Source organism: Echinops telfairi, unplaced genomic scaffold (assembly GCF_000313985.2).
Source record: "Echinops telfairi isolate 266 unplaced genomic scaffold, ASM31398v2 ScPeMD7_1;HRSCAF=3_1, whole genome shotgun sequence".
NCBI lineage: Eukaryota > Metazoa > Chordata > Mammalia > Afrosoricida > Tenrecidae > Echinops > Echinops telfairi.
The window spans coordinates 6,348,255-6,354,602 of record NW_022103897.1 but is presented as its reverse complement, the minus strand read 5'-3'; the positions used below and the strand labels follow the sequence as shown (position 1 = coordinate 6,354,602).

The following is a 6,348-nucleotide window of genomic DNA, read 5'->3' as shown; positions in this document are numbered from 1 at the left end:
TAAGTAAAAAATATATAACAACAATAATAAGGGTTCCTCAGGGGTAGAGTGGGGGAGGGAGGGGATAAAGGGGAGCTTCTATCAAAAAGTTCAAGAAGAAAGAAAATGATTTTAAACTGATGGTGGTAGCAATTGTACAATTAAGCTTGATCTAAGTGAATTATAGAATATTATGACAACTCTAATAGTTCCCAATAAAGTGATTAATTAAAAAAAAACCTTTTTGTGTTGATGTCAGGAATTTTATTAGCAGTGCTATATTGAGAATAGTAAACTAAGAAAAATATTCACCATCTTAGAAAGCTGTCAACATTATTAAACAAGATTTTATGTACTTATATATGTGTATGTTGTGTACTTAGTACATTTAAGGAATACACAGCTTAATGAACAGTAAAAATCATCGCCATTGAGTCAATTCTGAATCATAATGACAATCTAGAACTGCACCACAGGATTTCCATAGCTTTATTCTTTAGAAAAGTACACTGCTGCATCTTTCTCCTGAGGAGTGGCAGGCTAGCAGTTCAATGCTTAACCATTGTGCTGCCAGGATTTTTAAATAGTAGGAGCTATTGTTGATTTTCACATTATATGTATAATACTATAAACACTGCAGATCATCTCTAAAAATCCAAGCCAGGCACATGATCTTCACTGAAGCATGGGCTCCAGATGGCCTAGATTCAATCAATTTGAGGTACCTGACCTACCTTGGTACACTGTAGAATAAGCCAACCAAAAGCTTAGGGAAAATAGTATGTTGGAATATATCTATCAGAATAATCCATAGGCACTAAAAAGAAGTGCCTTGCGGACATACCTTTCACAAAAGCATTAAGGAACAAGTTTGTGAAGGGGCCACAGCATCTCTGAAGACTCTTGTGGTTGCTATTTTATGGATACCAGGATTAACAGTTGGAATGGCCCTAAGTGAACTCCAACATTTGCCTACAATGGGGTTGCTTGGGCCCCATGGGGATAGGGGACAAGTATCAGCACTAAATCAGCAGGAACAGCATGGGTGTGGTTATCATAATGGGCAGCAAGTTTTCTGTAGTAATCAGAGCAACCTGTCTCTTATGGACTAATGGCATTGGGTAATTATCCACCATGTCCCTAGAAGTGAAATAGATGGGAAACCTACTAAATATTTGCATGATCTATAAGGCAGAAGAATGCTGGATCAGGTTCAACTCAGATCACAAGAATAAAGAATAACGACCCCCCAATCAATTCCCAGACTTGAGCCAGTTACAGACCCACAATCCCTTGAATGAAGGGAAGGCTGGGTCTCTTTGAAGAAGGACCCTGTTACATCACTAAAGATTTATACCAGTAGTCTTTCTACTAGCCTTCCCCACAGGGACCTGCAGCTTTTTACAAGAATGACAGTTTATTGGGGAAAAGGAAGTAATAAAACTTTTCTGGGATTACTGTAACTGAGACTAATTCCAGAAGACTCCAAAAGTTTTGAAGGTCCACCAGTCAGAGTGGGGGCATATGGAGGTCAAGTCATTAATTGACTTTTAGCTCAGTGTGAAGTGAGACAGAAGGACAGCAAGTGCAGGACAGTGAGACATGTACACCGACAGGCTGTGAGTGAATAAGTTCACACCGCTAATGTTTCTGCTTCCCTGCCGGCCGCCCTATGCCACTTCCTTCTCGGCCTCCTCCTCGAACTCGCCCTCCTCCTCCTGGGCCGTGGCGTCCTTGTACTGCTGGTACTCGGACACCAGGTCATTCATGTTGCTCTCGGCCCCAGTGAACTCCATCTCGTCCATAGCCTCGCCCGTGTACCAGCGCAGGAAGGCCTTGCGCCGGAACGTGGTGGTGAACGGCTCGGATATGCGCTTGAACAGCTCCTGGACGGCTGTGCTGTTGCCGATGAAAGTGGCCGACGTCTTGAGGCCGCGGGGCGGGATGTCGCACACGACCGTCTTAACGTTGTTGGGGATCCACTCCACGAAGTAGCTGCTGTTCTTATTCTGCACGTTGAGCATCTGCTCGTCCACCTCCTTCATGGACATGCGGCCCCGGCAGACAGCAGCCACCGTCAGGTAGCTGCCGTGGCGAGGGTCGCAGGCAGCCATCATGTTCTGGGCGTCGAATATCCGCTGGGTGAGCTCAGCACGGTCAGGGCGCGGTACTGCTGGCTGCCCCGCCTGGTCAGCGGCGCCAAGCCTGGCATGAAGAAGTGCTGGTGTGGGAAGGACACCATGTTGATGGCCAGCTTGCGCAGGTCGGCATTGAGCTGCCTGGGGAAGCCAAGCAAGTGGTGACACCGCTCATGGTGGGCAACACCAGGTGGTTGAGGTCCCCAGAGGTGGGTGTGGTCAGCTTGAGGGTGTGGAAACTTGTCGATGCAGCAAGTCTCATCCATGTTCTCCACCAGCTGGTGCATGGACAGCGTGGCGTTGTAGGGCTCCACCACCATGTCTGAGACCTTGGGCGAGGGCACCACCCTGAAGGTGTTCATGATGCGGTTGGGGTACTCCTCTGGAAGCTTGCCGATAAGCAGCGTGCCCATGCCGGAGCCGGTGCCACCGCCCAGCGAGTGGGTCAGCTGGAAGCCCTGCAGGCAGTCACAGCTCTCCGCCTCCTTCCTGACCACATCCAGCACAGAGTCGACCAGCTCTGCGCCTTCTGTGTAGTGCCCCTTGGCCCAGTTGTTGCCAGCATCACTCTGACCGAAGACGAATTTGGCCAGACGGAAAATCTGCCCGAATGGCCCCGAGTGCACCAAGTCCATGGTGCCAGGCTCCAAGTCCACCAGTACGGTCTGTGGCACGTACTTACCACCGGTGGCCTCATTATACTAGACATTGATCCGCTCCAACTGCAGGTCGCTGTCGCCATGGTAGGTCCCGGTGGGGTCAATGCCTTGCTCGTCGCTGATCACCTCCCAGAAATTGGCGCCGATCTGGCTTCCCCATTGCCCGGCCTGCAGGTGCACAATTACTCTCATGGCGGCAGTGGTGGCTCAAGGGCAGGAGGACGAAGACGGGAGTGACAGGGGGCGCGCAGACTGCCAAAATTTGATTATTAACACCCTACTGGTACCCTAATCTATTTACTGAGAAAAGCATACATGGACGCTTCAAGTGAAACTCATGTTGTTCAAGGGTCAACTATAGTTACTTTGCCCACTCCTTGCCAGAAAATTGTCCTAGCTTATGTTGTTTCACACCGTGAGAACTCGGTATGGATCATGTAATTAGAATGCACAAACCTGTGGGACATACCATCCCTGTGACTCGAGGAGATTCCCACACTCTCTAGTCCACATTTAGTCTCCAACAATTTTCCAAAGTGACCTGATCTAAGAGTTTCCTATCATTTTATGAACCTGGCATTGTTTGCTCCTGTCTGATGACCTTCTTGAAGATTCCCTGTATTGATGTTGTTGTTTTCTTTCAGATTTTTGGTGGTTGCTTGCCCTCTGACCTAAATTCTCTGTTGAGTTCAACACTCGTTGTTGGTTTTCAGTTTGTTCAGGATTTCCTTTTTTTGATATGTGAATAATGATTTCCAAGTCTTCACCTGTCAGATCTGGAAGTGGTAGTTTCCTTTTAGAGAGAAACTCTTTATTTTCTTGTTATTCTCCCACATTTCTAAATGTTTGTTTGGTTCAGAGAAGCCTTTGGGGGTCTGGAAAAGCCAAAACATCACCCATCCAGAAGACTAGGTTGAGCAAGGACAGGGACTCAACATATAACCGTTTCCACCTGAATCTCACAGACCATCTGGGTGTGATGGTTGCTTTCAGGATAAAATCTCTGATTCTGTGGTCCTGGAATGGATTATTTAAAGTTCAGGATCACAGGAGATTATATTTCCACAAATCTGATCACCAATCACTTTCCCAAGCCAAATTATACATACCTGAGCCTTCCTTGTAGTTGGGTTGATCAGATAAACAGGTTTGAGCTCCTGAGAGCCTCTAAGCATAGGCTGGAGTCTGAGCCCTGTCCCTCTGATACAGGGTTCTACCTGGAGTAGAATAGATAGGACTTAGTTTCAGATTCAATGTTCTCACTGAGGATAGCAATGGACTACTGACTGAAATCTTCAGAGTCCTTCTTTAGACTTTTCAAAGAAGAAATATTGAAAATATTTACTGCATATAATAACAGGAACAAAAATTCTATGAATTAATAACGATCAGTTATTCATGAATAATTAATATTTGTTGTTTTCTAGAGAAAAGGAAGCCAGTCTCTTATTCTCTCCTCCTCTTCCTCCTCCTCCTTTTGACTCAGTGCAGAGTCAAGAGTGAGAGAAATGATGTATTTTGAAATGTAAGGTCCTACTGTTTCCACCTCCAAACTCAAAGGCTGCTCATTCCTTTCCTTTCCATAAGTACCCAATGTCTGAGGCTGTACATTGATAGATAAAGTCTACTTCAGGAAAAAGTACCCTGAGAGGAGAGGCTCCTAGAGGGCAGAACCTGAGACGCTACTCAGATTCTCTTCTCTCTTTCTCCAAGAACATAAATAGGTGATAGGCCTGAGCAATAGTTGTGCCCCAAGAGGTAAGTATGTGAGGTGTCAAGGAGGGACTCCTGGTCGGCTTAAAGTTACGCGGCTGCTTTTTGGACTAGTACTTTACATTCTTCATGCTCAGATGTTCTTCAGATCACCACTTGTCTCTCTCTCAGGGTGGTTTGGAGCATCATTATGAGATAAAGTATGTGGAAGCACTAGGTGAAGGATAAAGCAGACTACATATTTGAGTCATGTTACTATAACTATTGATCATTTGATCTCAGATCCTAGTCCTTATTTCTATCATAAAGTAACAATAATCAACCTCCTCTAAGATTTTTCTTTGTTTTTGCTTCCATCTTCACCACTCTGATACAAGCCATCCACCTGGTTATCCAAGTTGGAATCCCGGGTGGAAGGCAGTAGAAGAGTCAAGAATATGGATTTCTATTTTGAAAGGGTTACTACTCTCTAGTGTATTTCCTAAATATCTTCTTCCTAGCAGGATTTATGCAACTCAAAACCTCAGTGGGCCTGGGGTTGACATAAGAGGGAAAACCATAGAGATAAGAAACTGAGATTCTTGAATGAGGAATAAAAATAGTAAAATCCAGAAAGTGAGGATATATAACAAGACTGTATCCTTTAGATACCTCTAGGTTTCCAAATATGCTAGGGAACCATGTTTGTTCTGATCCTGGCTGCAATTGTGTTTTTCCTAACTTGGTAGCCTTCTTAGGCCAGTGTCATGATATTGCCTGTTTTTTTCAAATGTTTTATCTAAAACACTCCTATGAGGTATGTAAAAGAGCAACTACAGAAGTCAGTTGGCTGCTGTTTGGCAAACCCATGTAAGATGTTATCTATCATTTGTCACCTGTAGTTTCTATAACATTTGTAACTGACTCATTTGTCACTCTTACCTTCTAAGCACAGCCTAGAGAAGACCCAATAGCAGCCTCTTTGCCTCAGCCTTTGGTACCTCTCCCCACCATTCTCTCACATGATCTGACCACCCCCCTCACTTGATAATCTTTTTATCCTCACCACCACCCCCTCCCCCCGGTGATGCTCAATCACCAGAACCTATTCCTGTCTTGGATTCTGCATTCCTAATGGCACATTTTTTCTAACCAAATACTTGCATTTTCCCATTCCCATGACATCATACAATGAATTGTTCCACATCCATATGTCACTATTCCTCTGAACAGTATCTACTTACTTAACCCCACTGTCTGAGGGAATGGACGCTTCAACATCTTTGTCTCAATGAATCTCACGTATTCCTTCACATGGCATTGCACCTCACCCATCCTGTGTGCCTCACCACTGCCAGTGCATTTGAACTGTGACTCAGTCTAAATTGATACCAAACTCACCAAACCTTTACACTAAGGGCTCATCTCCAATGAGTCTTCTTTGGTTGGTGACTTTTGTGCCTACAACCAGAATAAGCTTCTCTATTTCAATATTACTCTCCTGGTAGAATAATTTCTGCCTCTCATTGTTTGTCTCCAACTTCTCATATTCTAATATGCAAGCAGAGCACATTTCCCCGCCACATATCAGAGATCTATTTCCGGGACGCACTGCAAATCTACCTATGAAATTCAGGGGCTATTTTCCCCCTTGATCCAAGTATGCAGCTACATTCAGATAAACAAAGAAAGTGAAATATTGGGGAACATTTCCAAAACAGGTTGTGTTAGACAGGGTTCTCTAGAGAGATAAAACCAAATTCTTGATAATATAATATATTTATTTATAAAGGTAATTAATATATAACAAGAAATGAAATGTTAAATCATAAAGATAATTAGATATATAACGAGAAATGAAATGTTAAATCATATACAGA

The 6,348-nt window shown here is 44.2% G+C and overlaps 1 pseudogene; it reads right to left on the bottom strand.

Annotated features, from left to right (window-relative positions):
• Nucleotides 1–1,649: 1,649 nt before the first annotated feature.
• On the bottom strand, nucleotides 1,650–2,968 carry LOC101639831 (annotated as a pseudogene).
• Between the last annotated feature and the right edge of the window lie 3,380 nt (nucleotides 2,969–6,348).